The sequence below is a fragment of the Pseudonaja textilis genome, chromosome 3, assembly GCF_049901715.1.
Source record: "Pseudonaja textilis isolate UNSWEBS1 chromosome 3, rPseTex1.2, whole genome shotgun sequence".
Taxonomy (NCBI): domain Eukaryota; kingdom Metazoa; phylum Chordata; class Lepidosauria; order Squamata; family Elapidae; genus Pseudonaja; species Pseudonaja textilis.
The window spans coordinates 128,032,486-128,046,998 of record NC_141992.1 but is presented as its reverse complement, the minus strand read 5'-3'; the positions used below and the strand labels follow the sequence as shown (position 1 = coordinate 128,046,998).

The 14,513-nt window shown below is 39.8% G+C and overlaps 1 protein-coding gene across 1 annotated transcript in view; it reads right to left on the bottom strand.

Annotated features, from left to right (window-relative positions):
• The window catches only part of LOC113436449 (cadherin-6), a 177,811-nt gene that overhangs the window by 146,208 nt on the left and 17,090 nt on the right, over positions 1-14,513 (bottom strand). The window lies entirely within an intron of this gene.

Genomic DNA, 14,513 nt, shown 5'->3' with positions numbered 1-14,513 from the left:
ATTATTCAAACAGTCCTCCTGTTTGTCAATAAGTGTGTCACAGGGCAGTCCATTTTTTGTGTTTTTTCCCTCCTCCTCCTCCTCCTCCTCCTCCTCCAACTCCTCCTCCTCCTCCTCCTCATCTTGGTGAAGGTACTCCTTTAGCATTTATGTTGTTTTGTGCCATAGACTACAAAAATAGTACACTAAATGGAGAGGAATTGATCAGGATATTTGTTTCTTACTTTCATGTTCAGCACCAGCACTTTAACTGTTACACTACAAGTAGTCCTTGACTTACAACAGTTCATTTAGTAACTGTTATAAGTTACAGAGGCACTGAAAAAAAAGACATGAGAATTTTTCACACTTACAACCTTTGTAGCAGCCCCATGATAGTGTGGTCAAAATTCAGATGCTTGGCAAGTGACAATTGCTGTGCCCCAAAGTCATGCGATCACCTTTGACAATCTTTTGAAAAACAAAAATCAATAGGGAGGCTAGATTCACTCAACAACCATGTTCCTAATTTTTCAACTGCGGTGATTCACTTAGCAACTGTGGCAGGAAAGGTCATAAAATGGGGCAAAACAAATGTCTCACTTAACAACAGAAATTTTAGACTCAACTGTGGTCATAAATCAAAGATTACTTGTATTCAGTTCCATTTTCTGAATACATCATCCTCATCCATCAAAATGTTTCTTTAAAAGTGTAGAATAGAGGAAGGATCACCTGAGGTCTTCCGTCTGTGTTCTACTGCTATTATCTACATACAGTAGAAGGGTAAAGGTCGGGATACTCAAAGACTCAACTCTTTGTGACTTTCCATGCTAATTACCCAGAGTATTGTTTCTAGTTCTGGAAAGTTCTGTCACAGTTAGGATAGATGGATGTAGATGATGTAAACTCTTGTCTATTTTTCATGCTCTTTCCCTGCTTTTGCTTTTTTTAACCTCTGTTAGTTTTTTTTATTTTTGCTGATATTTAGTAAATCAAACTACTTTTTTTTTGTGGCAAATTTAACTTAGTGGAGCGTGTGCTTGTTCTGACCTGGATATAGGGATTAACTGAGAATGTGCTGGATGCAAACCAATGTGGAAATTATCCTCAGTAATATTTCAACATCACATTAGTTAATCTGCATAAAGCAAATTATCAAGGAACCTGTACCAACATAATTCAAATTACCCAATACAATGCCAATGTATAAAAGAATTGACCCCTTCTCTTCCTAGCTAACTGGATTCATCACCTTTGAGAATTTTTTTTCCTCCTCAGGCAGCAGTACTGCTGAATTCTGAAGTGTGGAGCTTGTCATTGTAACCCCCAAAGTCATCTCTCCAAGGAAAATCTACAAACGTGCCATGACATCGTGCTTTTGTTATTTATTCTGTAAGAAACTAACACTCTGGCTGAGAAGTCTATTACGGAACACCGAATTTGGTATTAAACCACAAATAAAACCTTACAAAAGGTTTACGGTGCATTTCTACAATCCTAGGCATCAACTTCTCTGAGATTTAATGGTGTTCAGTTTCAATATGAAAAGGAAACAATATTGCAAGACAACAATATTGAAGAAGGCTGCTGTCAGAATACCAGACTAGGAAACCAAAGTTACAATATGAATGTTAAAACTATAGTTATTGTAAGGTAATGGTAACAGAACTGTGCAAATCTGAATATATGCCCCTCTCCTGTCTGTCTGTCCATCTGTCCATCTGTCTGTCTGTCTGCCTGTCTCTCTCTCTCATACACACACACACTTTTTGTGATCAACATGAAGTTCTCACTTGAGGCAAAATAATGACCAGGTTCAGATTATCCTGCTTCAACCCATTATGCAAAGATTGAGTTCTCTGGAAAAGGATCTAATACTGGGAAAAGTCGAAAGAATGAGAGGACAAGAAGGACCAGCAGTAAGGTGGATAGATTCAGTTATAGTGGCAATGGGGTCCCAGGTAGAGAGATGTTGGAACAACAGGTTAGGGATAGATGGACATGGAGAAAAATCTATTTATGTGGTCAATGGGAGTCGAAATGACTAGATGGCACATAATCAATCAGTCAATCAATATCTTCAAAATCACTAGCGTGGGTGAAGTCTGAAACGATTTCTCAAATGACTTTTCTGATGCTTTCTCAAAGTGCCTCTTTCTCAGTCTTTCTCAAATGTCCTTATATTGCCTTGGTTATGTCTCTTTCTCCTGCTCTCAAGGTTATTCCTAACCTAATACTCATTATCGTAGGAATGGTAGAGAAGCCGCTGGGCCCCTTTGAATATTTATCCCAGTTTATCTTCTTTATGCTAATTTATTACAATCACAGAGAAACTTGAATGCCTTATTATTACTTCATTCTTTTACCAGACATGGAAGGCATGTTAATTGTCCAATGGAGACACCACTGCTGCAGTTTCACACCATGTCATTAAATGTGATCAGGACAGTTACATGGTTCTTTTTTTCCTTTTGGGCCATCAGTTGAACAAGATTCATAGCAATATTTACCTATTCATTTAAATACATGCTACTTTAACATCCCTTGCATTGGTGGTGGGATTCAATTCTTTTTACTACCAGTTTTGTAGGTGTGGCTTGGTGGTCATGGTAGGGGAAGGATACTGTAAAATCTCCAGCCAGAGGTGGTATTTGCCAGTTCTCCAAATGACTCAAAATTTCTGCTACCGGTTCTCCAGAACGAGTCAGAACCTGCTGAATACCACCTCTGCCTTGCATGTTTGTGAGTTTAAATAGATAGGATAAATTCAAAACATGAAAAAATAGCAAATCTGACATTTTAGGGAAAATACAAAGGAAAGATGTTTTCTGGTGCCAAACCTTAATGATTTCACTGAAACAAATGTTTGAATTATCGAATGACTCAGTACAAGCCAATTTTTTCTCACTTTTGTGTTTGCTAAACAAAAAAAAAAAAAGGTGAAAATTGGAACAAGTCATCCTGTACCAACCTCCCAATCACAGATGTGCAGGAATGTAGCTCCCATCATTCTAATCTGAGACTGGAAAGCCACAGTTCACTCAGCTGACATGTTAGTTATAGGAAAGAGTGATCTGTTCAATTCAGTCTAGAGTTTTATTTTTAACATTATCTATTCTGTTTGCTCTGGGAAGTTTCCAAGCAGACCATGGAAACACACACTCTCCCTTTCAACTCTCCTCAGCTTTGGTAAGACATATATTGTCTCTGAGCATAGAAGCTGTTTTTGCTGTATTATTGGACCAGGACTTCAAATATTCCAAATGAACAAGATTTCAGGACCGTGGCAAGAATTAAGGATAAATTTTGAAAGGTTCACATTAAAAAAAAATCCCATCACCCTCCTCAAAAAGCAAATGAAGGCTTAACTATCAATATAATAAGTGCCTGTTAATCTTTTTTGAAGAAACAAGTATTTTCTGTGCAGCGTGGTTTACAGTGGTACCAACTTCAACCATATTCTTGCCTAAGGCCAAAAATCAGCCATGATTTTGTTTCTTCACGGTTGACATCCTATTTTCCTGCTGGGTGCTGTCTGACTGGCTCAGTGATTTTGGTCTCTTTCAAATAATCTTATGTAGGAGATCTTCTGCGCATGGTGAAATCGCCTTATTAGAAATAGGCATTTGTATTTACATCATGAAAAAACTGGATGAGGAAAAATAAAGGGTAGAATGGAAGGAATGTTATTTATACAAAGTGACACGGCTGCATTGTTGATGTAAAAGTGGTAATCCATAATCCATAATTCACTTTCAGAAATGAACCCATCATATTACATCACGGCGTGACAAATTGCTACTGTCGTGCTATCCAGCAATAAATTACACAGAATTGTTCCTGTCAGAGCAGAAACTTCTTTGTGCCTTAAAAAAAAAAAAGCAGTGTCACTACAAGGTTATTCTTTTGTTCTTCCAAGGGACTTTCTTATCACCAGAACCATCTTTCAGCTCCATTTTGTAGTCTGAGAAGAATAAATTCACGGGCCTTTTCTATCAATGAAGGGGAAAAGAATTGTTCTACATGTGTGTGTATGTGGGGGAGACGGGATATGTCTGTTCTTTTTTATTCCTTAAGTTTATTTGTGTCAAACCCTGTGTATGTGTGTGTGCATGTGTGCATGGAACTTGTGTTTGCATATATAACAAGAGCACCCTCCTCAAGTCTGCCTTTCTAATGTTTCCCCAGGGCTGCTCCTTACCATTTCATTGTTTATTTTGCACGGGGGGAAAAGGCCTATTGATTGCTTTGAAATTTTTGATTATGATACTGTAGAGATAATAGCAGAAGATTCTTAATTATAAAGAAGTTCCTCCTCTCCCCCCCCCTCTACTTTTAGTAACAGGGACAGATATCTCAGGCCAACCAAGATAATCTGTTTGCCTGCAGATAAGCAAGGCAGGGCACACAAACAACAGACGCTTTAAATTTCATTGGACTATTTTTCAATTATTTAATAACAAATGGGGACTGTGGGTTGGGTTAAATTAGCCACAGAAGCTTCGCATCAGGGTGAAGTGAAGCTCCCTTTCAGCTGCTTAATTAATCAGTTTGGTTCCCCTCTCTAAATGAAACCATTTTTCTATCCCCCCCCCTCTATCTTTTCTAAAAATCTCACCACAGGCTCTGCATCAAGTTAATCTCGTTTATTTCAGAAAGAAGCTCAGCTTGATGCTATATCTCATTGCTGTCCTGGCAAAGGAATGGAGCCATCGCTCATTTATTCATTCCCACAGATGAGGGCAGTTTTGCACTTGGCAAATGCAATTGCTCCTCAGGTATTATGAAGTGTCCAGACAGCTGTTTAAATAATTGTAGCTCTCTTGTGCAGAATAGTTACTTCCCGAGATTAAAAGGGGAGAGAGAAAAAGAGAGGAAAATAAAAACAACTTGCAATTAATGAGTCGCTAGAAAAATGAGACCATAAAAGCAATGTTCTTGCTGGGACTGTGGAGTGTGGCTCTGCTCATTTTGGAAAATCTAGAGTACCCATTGACAAGGATCCTAATGCTCATGTTCTTTTCTGAGAAAATAAATAAATTCAATTACATTATTTTCTCTCTGGATAAGAAGGCAGAATTCCTGTCCTTTGGGGCTGGGTTGGGGAACAGCCACAAAACTCAAATGAATCTCTTCTTTAGGATCTCATTGCTATGATTCTAATTTTCTCTCTTAGTACAGTTTCTGTTCCATGTGCATCTGTCTATAGCTCAGACACAGATAAAGCAGACATAAATTAGCATTTATGTCAGCTGACTACAAGCTTAGCTTTGTTATTAGTGTCTGGAAACTGCATCGACTCCTTCAAATAGAAAGGCCTTCACTGGCAGGTCTAATGCCAAATTAAAGGTGTGGGTTATATCTTTTACAAACCGTTGGAGGACAAAACTAACTGCAGAAGACAAGGATATATACCTTTGATCAGGACGGGCATGAAGGCACATTAGTGAATGTTTACCGTTCTGAAGAAGAGCTTGGCCAGAGGAGACATGGAATGCTTTTATCATCTGCTTGCGGCCTTTGCATAACCTCTTGCTCAGTTTGTATTGGCAAGGTCTTTGAAGCACCTTGAATTGGGAGTTCCCAAGAAGAATGATCATTCCCATTTGTTAAATACAAGGAAATGCCTGATCTGATACTCCTCATATGTCAGAGAGGTACAGAATAAGAAAATAAGAGAATTGGGAGAGATGTTGGAGGTCTTTCTAATCCAACCTCCTGCACAAGTAGGAAACCCTTGCACCAGTTAGGAAATTCTTTAGTGTTATGGTGCTAGTATATTTCAAGAAGCTTCAACTGTCCTATTCAGCATTCTCCAAATACATCTGTGAAGAAAAGTTTGGGAAATGGTACCATGATCTAGATTAAAAAAAAACCCAAACCTATATTCTATAGATGTTTAGAGTGTTGCTGGCCAAATGGTACAATCACTCCTATCAATCACTCCCCTGCACATACCTATTGTACTCAAAAAAACTCCAATAGCTATTACAGGGCCTGACATTATATGTGTGCAATATGTGAGAAGGAAAGGACATAAGAAAATGAAAGACATGTGCATGGGTGTTGGACAGCGTGCAGTTTTCCCTGAATAATACAGTCCTTGGGATGAAGAATTATGCATTAAAAGGAAGAGCTGAAAGGAAAGCACGCCAATAATCTCTGGAATATTTCTGTCTATTGCAAAATGATCTCGTTTACATCTGATAAGGTTGCTTGGGCACAGCTGAAGCTACAATGCCAAGCAAGTCCTGGGCTGAAGGGAAGGCTGCCAACAGAATAGATGAAAAAAACAGTGTCAATGGTAATACATGTATCCTGAGTGAACAGCCTGCATCCATTTTTGCAGGCAGCTTGGGAGAAATACTGTATTCCATTCAGAGATGCCGAAGATCTCGAAGTCTTGTTAGGTCATCCATTCCAAATAGTCTGTTGAACCACAGCGGCCAGGCTCTAGGCAATGTTGTGTTTTCTCCTGCCCTTTTCTGAAGCAATGGCCCCTGACAGAGATGCACATTAAAGGCACCGCATCCATGCACTGAAACTCTGATGGGGGGGTTACAAAATAATCTGCCAATGCAGAAATCCCTTCCAGTGACCAGCAGCCTCTTAGCCGCTTTCGCTCTCTAGGTGGCATCACAGATTAAGTAACTCATGTATGTCTTGACCAGCCAGACACATCACATTTTCCAATACTCAGAAAGTGAGGGGGACATCAGAGGGAGCTGCAGCTTGAAACAAACCCACTAAGATGGCACAGCTGAAGTCTGCCTTGCAAATCTGGAGATTCCCAAGCTTGTCTTGCTAAATTTAAATCCACTTCAACCTACTTATCCAAATTGTCCACGATGAACACATTGTTGTTATAAATGAGGTCCACCGAGTGTACTTGGTGAAAAGTTCAGTGTAATAGATCACCGAGAAATGCAGGAGAAGGTTGTGCATTAACTCTGTGAGCTTCTGACAACAACAGCCAGCAAGCAACCAAACGGTGACTTGTGCTAATTGGACTGATGAAATGTCAACCAGTTGCTGGGAAGGAGGAGAAGTTCTGATCTCCTTGCAGACGATGATCTACAAGAGCATATTTAAGCAGCTAGGCTGAATCGGTTTTGTGGGACCTTGGGACACAATGTCCCCTCACCTCTCTCTTCTTTGCCTTTGTCACTGCTGCCAATTTAAAAGAAGGTTCTATTGAAGAACGCAAAGGGAGGAGAATCATCCTCCTGATCTCTATTCCCTCCCCGCCAACACAAAGACCCCATTTAAACTGGGTTTGGCTATGTTCATATTGGGATGGCAGACACCAAGAAATCCCAGGCAGCTTAAATATTAAGGATCAACCAAAGTTTTTGGGGGAGAATAATAACTTAACAAGAGTGGCTGCACCAATACAGGTAGTCCTCGGTTTTACAAAATTGTACACAATGTTGGACCACAAAATTTATGTTTCTACGAGACATTTGTTCAGTGAATTTTACCCCATTCTATAGGAGCAAGATGTGGCTCTGGATCATTTATAGCAAGGGCCCCCAAATTATGGACCACAGGCTACATCAGCCCTCTGGAACAGGTGTCTCCAACCTTGGCCACTTTAAGCCTGGTGGACTTCAACTCTCAGAATTCCCCAGCCAGCTGGCTGGAGAATTCTGGAAGTTGAAGTCCACCAGGCTTAAAGTGGCCAAGGTTGGAGATCTCTGTTCTGGAAGGTTCTTTTCAGCCTGCCAGCTCCTCCGATGTTCTGTGTTCCAATCCTTTCCAAACAGCATAGGGAAAGAAAGCAGGGTTATATATTCACCACTGTTTGGAAATGAAGGTAGGATTCCCTCAATTTTTCCAATGTGGGGGAGGAGTTTGTGAGCCAGCTGAAGGTTGTTGGACAAAGAAGGGAAAGCATCTTAAAATTTTAATCCTTGGATCATTCCCCCCTTCCAAAGAAACAGTGTCCGAATTGACTTAGGGCCAGCCAGATAAGAAAGAGAAATCCACTTAGTGGGTCTACCTGAAAGTGTGGGGAGGAGAGATCTGGACTGGCTGAGCCCTGGCCCCATCCAGCATAGTTTATCTCCATTTTTATGTTTGCTAATGTTTGACATTTCTCTTATATCATTTGTCCCTACAAACACAGCACTGTTACTTCGTAGTTGTCAAATTTCTTTTTTGCAGTTGTTATGAATCGTATCGCATTGAGCAAAATAAAACACATTCGTTCAATTAAATTGTTTCCACTCCCTTATAAAACTGATTCCTTTCCCCCCGAATGTTTTCCGTTAAATGTTTGCAAAATATCCAATGTGGCCCTTAAAAGTTTGGAGACCCCGATTTATAGAGTCAAACTAGTCTTTCTCTTCCCTACGCTAGAAATAGGAAACGTTGATCCTTCAAACAAGGAAGGGGAAGAACTGAACAGAAATCTGTAGAGCAAAGCAGGGGAAAAGGAAGGTTTTCTATCTCTCCAGCATCTTCTGTTACAATGTTTTAAAACGAAAGAGAAGACCTTTGCTTCAGAAATCCACTATTTCTATAGTCAACTTCCTGATCTCTATCTATCTCTATAGAAATAAGTAACATATTTGGCCACATATTTATACTAGGACTTTGTTTCTGTTTTAAGGGGCCACCAAGTCTTACTGGCTCCAATTCTGTTTCCCTGCTTTTAAAAAAACCTCAGCTTTTATCCATACTTTGAGCTGAAAGTTTGTTATAGTCAAAGGACTTTGATTGTTCATGAATCATGAACAAATCATTCAGAAAATAGTTTTGTCCTGCATTAATCATGGCAGCCAAAACATTTTATTCAGGTATCAAGAAGACTTTTGGGCAGCGGTGGCTAACCTTTTTGGGTTCCTGTGCCGAAAATTATGCGTGCTTTTGCACTCATGCGCTCGCGTGCCAGCACCCAGAAGGCAATGCATGCAATCCCCCGATGCCCCCTGTGCATGCACATGTGATTTCCCCCCCCCCGCCACCCCCTTACCTGCATTGTGCATGTGCATGCCTCTCAGCTGATTTTTGGCCCATTTGAGGCCTTTTTCAGCCTCCAAGAGGCTCGAGGAAAGCCTTTGCAGCCTTTGGAGGCCAAAAAATGGGCCCGTTTCATCACTTCCGATATTTTTGGAAATACCGAAAGTGACAAAATGGGCCTTTTTTTCGGCCTCCAAAGGCTTCAGAGGCTTCCCTTGAGCCTCTGGGAGGCCACAAAAGGCCTCCAAAGGGCCAGAAATCAGCTGGGAGGCATGCACATGCACAGTGCAGGTACGTTTGGCTGGGGCTAGCATGCCCGCACAATGGCTTTGTGTGCCACCTGTGGCACGCATGTCATAGGTTCGCCATCATGGCTTTAAGGTCTGTAGTAATAATTGGATACCCTTCCAGTCACTTATGGAGATATTGGACAGAGAGTTCTGAAAGTGTAGAAGATTATCGCCATTGTGTAGCCTGTCTGAAATTTTATATTTTCTACTGTCTGGAATTTATATTTCCTTCCTTCCTTCCTTTCTTTCTTTGTTGTTGAATATTTGTGCCTTGTTGTTTAAACTACTGCATTTTAAAACTATTTTTTTAACTATAAAAATGGATAAAATGTGAGAATGATTTATTTCCCAAAGGGGCAGAAAAGAATCCTCTAGTTATAGTCTAATCTGACATAGCCAGAAGCAAAGTCTACAACATTTATTTCAAATTTTGGCATATTGACTTTTTAACACAACTCTTTAGATCTCTCAGACACTGGGATTAGAGGTGGATTCCAGAGATAGTAATCCTGATAGATAAGTAGTGGCAACAGCATTGGCATAAAGACTCAGATGACTTCTAGGACAAGAGATGTGATATCTACACTACAGCCTTCAAGTTTTTGATCCAAGCATCCTACTATATAGCCTGATAACCAACACAGGGCCAAAGTTTGCCATGATTGCTTCAGACTGTCCCTTACTTTAAGAAGTGTGCAGTTCCATAATTATTGATCTTGGCTTACAGAAGGTCCCTATTATTTCAGTTACGGGGCATTTCTCTTTAACTCCTATCATTCTGTGCTGTTCAGCTATTCTACATTCTTCATTAAAAAATGTTTGCCAGCTGATTTAAAACAGAGTCTGAAAAGATGCATATTTTTTTTTAAACTCACTAAAATGATCCTTTATGTAAAAGAGGACAGTTTTCTAATGGGACAAAAAGTCTATTATGGAAATAATAGAAACAGGATTTCCAGGTGTTTAGAATACTGCTTCTTCACATATGAGACATTCTTTAAACTTGATCCTATAATTTTAGATGCCAAATCAGTGGTGGGTTTCAAATTTTTTTACTACCAGTTCTGTGGGCATGGCTTGGTGGGCATGGTAGGGGAAGGATACTGTAAAATCGCCAGTCAGAGGTGGCATTTGCTGGTTCTCGGAACTACTCAAAATGTCTGCTACCAGTTCTCCAGAACTGGTCAGAACCCGCTGAATACCACCTCTGTGCCAAATACTATGGAAAGATGGAATTGGCCTAGATGTGCTTCTTTAAATGAACTTAGGAGGTACATATATAGAATTTTTACAAGGGACATAGAAGACTGCCATGTGAATTGGGATAGAGTAGGCTTGTATCCTGAGCTAAAATTGTTAGGTAATGTTGAATCACAACATTTCAATCTCTCTCTCTTTCCCAGTTAAACTTTACAGAAAATAAAGTTTCTTGCAATGACAAGCATTAGAGATGAACAATGGCACCATTCCGAAACTATATTCCTTCAGCACGGAAAAGAGAAAAATACAAAATTAGAATGGCCCGAATAGAACAAATAAAAAATATATCTTCTAAGCGATCAGATATGATTGCTTACAGTCTGCTGCAGCTTTTCTTGTTTTTGGTTCTGGTCAGGTTTTTAAAAAGTATAATAAATATTCTACAGGCAGAATAAGGATTATAAATAATACTACATTTATCTAGTCAGTATACCTCATAACGTGAGGCCAAGGCCTCAGATTGTGGCATGTGGGCTCAAGCTGCATTTAAAAAAAAAGCTTTGTGGGAAAGAAAAGGAAACGGGGGGGGGGGCGGGGGGGGAGATTTCTTTAGACATACTTCAAAGCCTCTGCCCTTGGATACACCTTTTGGACAGCAAAAGTTAAGGCATAAGATGTGAATGGTGGCTGCATAAAACTTTAACTACCATAGTTCTAAGGCCTTATTGCTCAGATAGGCTATTCCTGCTTGGTGATATTGTGGCTTAGTAGTCTCTGCTTGGTGATATTGTGCTGCTTGGTGATATTGTGGCTTAGTAGCCTCTGGCAGAAGCTGGCTGATAATGTTTAAAAAGCAGAAACACAATCACAAGTCTAATTATCTCTTTCCTCATCAACAGTAATGGTGAAGTGTGCCTCCTCCTCAGATCATTGCCTTTATGAAGCTTTCAAGAGTACTCGCCTTCCGTAGCACATTTTGGTTATTCCATTTTTTTTAAGCATTTAAGATTATTCCAATAATACTAACTCTGCTTGGCATTTTGAAGTCCCATTTTGCACACATGTCAAGTTCTGCCTGAGGTGGTAGTTCCAATTCTTCCACACTCAGTCAACAATATGATCTATCGTCCAATCCTATGCGCAACCACTCAGAAAGAATTGTGTCCAATGGAGTTTGATGAGCCTTAGTCAAAGATAGGATTGTAGCTTCAAGCTATCTTTAATATATCCATTCCTTCTTCTTTCTGAAAGCCTTAAAGCCTGTTTCTAAACCGATGCCTCTAGTGTCACCAATAAAAAAAAGACACTATTGTGGAGCTCTTCCATACCTTTTCTACTTTAATACTTTTTTTGGTGTGGAAAGAAACAAGACGGAAGAATAAAAAAAGAAAACAGGAGAAAGGTTCAAAAAGTGGGATGTGGACAAGTGTGGACCTTCCCAACAGAATTCTGTGCTCAATATGCCATGATTAAAATCCTCATTTGAAAAAAAACATAAAGATAATTTCATAGAATTCGCACTCCCCACCACCACTTCCTTGAGTGCCCTATGCACCTATCTTTAAAGTAGCCTTTTTTTATATATTCATAGAAATCTTTATTGTGGCATGTATTATATGTGGAAAGCATACTATTTTCCTCAACAAAATCACAGTAATCATCATCATCATCATGCTCTGGCAGATTATATGAAAGACAGTGTTGAACCAGTTTTGATGGAGGTCAACAATAGGAAGCTGCTCAAAGTGCAGCAAACCGAGGATCAATATAGGAAAACAATAATGCAAACTCAGGCTGACAGCTGGTGTAACAAAGCACTGCATGGTCAATTCCTTGAAAAGATCCAAGGAAAAGTAGATAAGGAAAAGACCTGGTTATGGCTGACCAACGGAACACTGAAGAAAGAGACAGAAGGCCTGATTCTTGCAGCCCAGGAACAATCCATCAGAATGAATGTAATCAAAGCCAGACTAGAAAAATCTGCTGATGACTCCAAATGCAGACTCTGCAAAGAAGCGGATGAAACCATTGATCACATACTGAGCTGTTGTAAGACCATAGCTCAGACTGACTACAAACAACATCACAACACAGTCGCTCAGGTGGTCCACTGGAACTTGTATCACAATTATCATCTGTAGAAAAGAACAGGTGGGACCATAAGCCTGAAAAATGTGGTCGAAAATGAGCATGCAAAACTGTTGGATTTCCTAATGCAGACTGATAAAGTTTTAAAACACAAGCCCCTGGATATCATGATTGTGGAGAAGAAAAAGGTGTGGCTCGTCGACATTGCCATACCTGGTGACAGCTCAATCGACAAGAAACAACTTGAAAAAATCACCAGATATCAAGACTTGAAAATTGAACTGCAGAGACTCTGGCATAAATCAGTGCAGGTGGTTCCAGTGGTACTCCGCACACTAGGTGATGTGCCTAAAGACCTAGGCACCACTTAAAAACAATTGGCGCTGACAAAATCACCATTGGTCAGCTGCAGAAGGCCACCTTAACTGGGATCTGCTCACATAATCGGCCGATACATCACGCAGTCCTAAATGCTTGGGAAATGTTCAACTACTGAGTCTATCATCTGCACCTCTATAACTGTCCGGTTTGGTTCTGCAACCCAGAGGATAATTAGGACTGCAGAAAAAACAATTACTACCTACCTGCCTTCAATCGAGGACCTGTATACTGCACCACTCAAAAAGAGGGCTGTGAAAATATTTACAGACCCCTCACATCCCGTACATAAACTGTTTCAACTCCTTCCCTCAAAATGATCCTATAGAGCACTGCACACCAGAACAACTAGACACAAGAACAGTTTTTTCCCGAAAGCCATCACTCTGCTAAACAAATAATTCCCTCAACACTGTTCAACTATTACAAAGTCTGCATTACTATTATTGTTAATCTTCTCATCACTCCTTATTACCCATTCCCTCCCACTTGTGATTGTAGGACTGTAACTTTGTCGCTTGTATCCTTACGATTTATATTGACTGTTTCCTAGTATGATTTGATTGTAGATTGTACCCTATGACTATAAGTGTTGTAGGTTATGATTCTTGATTCTTAATGAATGTATCTTTTCTTTATGTATACTGAGAGTATTTACACCAAGGCAAATTCCTTGTGTGTCCAATCACAGAATTCTATTCTATTCTATTCTATTCTATTCTATTCTATTCTATTCTATTCTATTCTATTCTATTCTAGACATTTGTGATACGTAAGCCAGCATAGTTATCTTGTTTGCTGTGTTCACTGCTTTTTGGATGATGATGATGACGACGATGACAACAACAACAACAACAACAATAATAATACATGTAGTATCTTTCTCTGGTTGGGCCAGCCACCCCATCTCAATCCAAGCCACTTCATAGGGCAGTCATCTCACAGGGCAGCCACTAAATTAGTCATTTCTAATGTTCTTGCTTTTGTCCCCTCCTTGGTGATTTGCTTTAAGGCCTTAACTTTTCCCTGCGCATTTTAAAAACCCACTTGTAACAAGACCAATCTCTACCTCTATTATGGATAGTAGGAGCACTATGCAAATGTAGAATCTCATCTATTACAATAGCTTTCTTCAAACTGGCTGAGGTGAGTTGAATTTCAATAATAATTCCCAGCCAGTGTGAGCAGCGTTCATGCTGTTAAGAAAGAAAATGAGATGTAGACTCTCAAGTATCTCTGGCCTTCCTTTGAGAATGTAGTATTACTACCTTGTATAGGTAGTCCTCAACTTACAACAGATCACTAAATGACCGTTCGAAGTTACAATAGCTCTGAAAAAAAAAGTTACAAAGGCACTGAAAAAAATAATGATGATTTTTAACACTTATGACCGTTGCAATATCCCCATGGTCACGTGATCAAAATTCGGACACCTGGCAACTGACTCACATTTATGATGGTGGCAGTGTCCCTGAGTTACGTGATTCCCCCCCTTTGCAACCTTCTGACAAGTAAAGTCAATGGAGAAACCAGATTCATTAACACCCGTGTTATTAATTTAACAACTGCAGTGATTCACTTAACAAGCGCGGCAAGGAAAGTCGTAAAAGG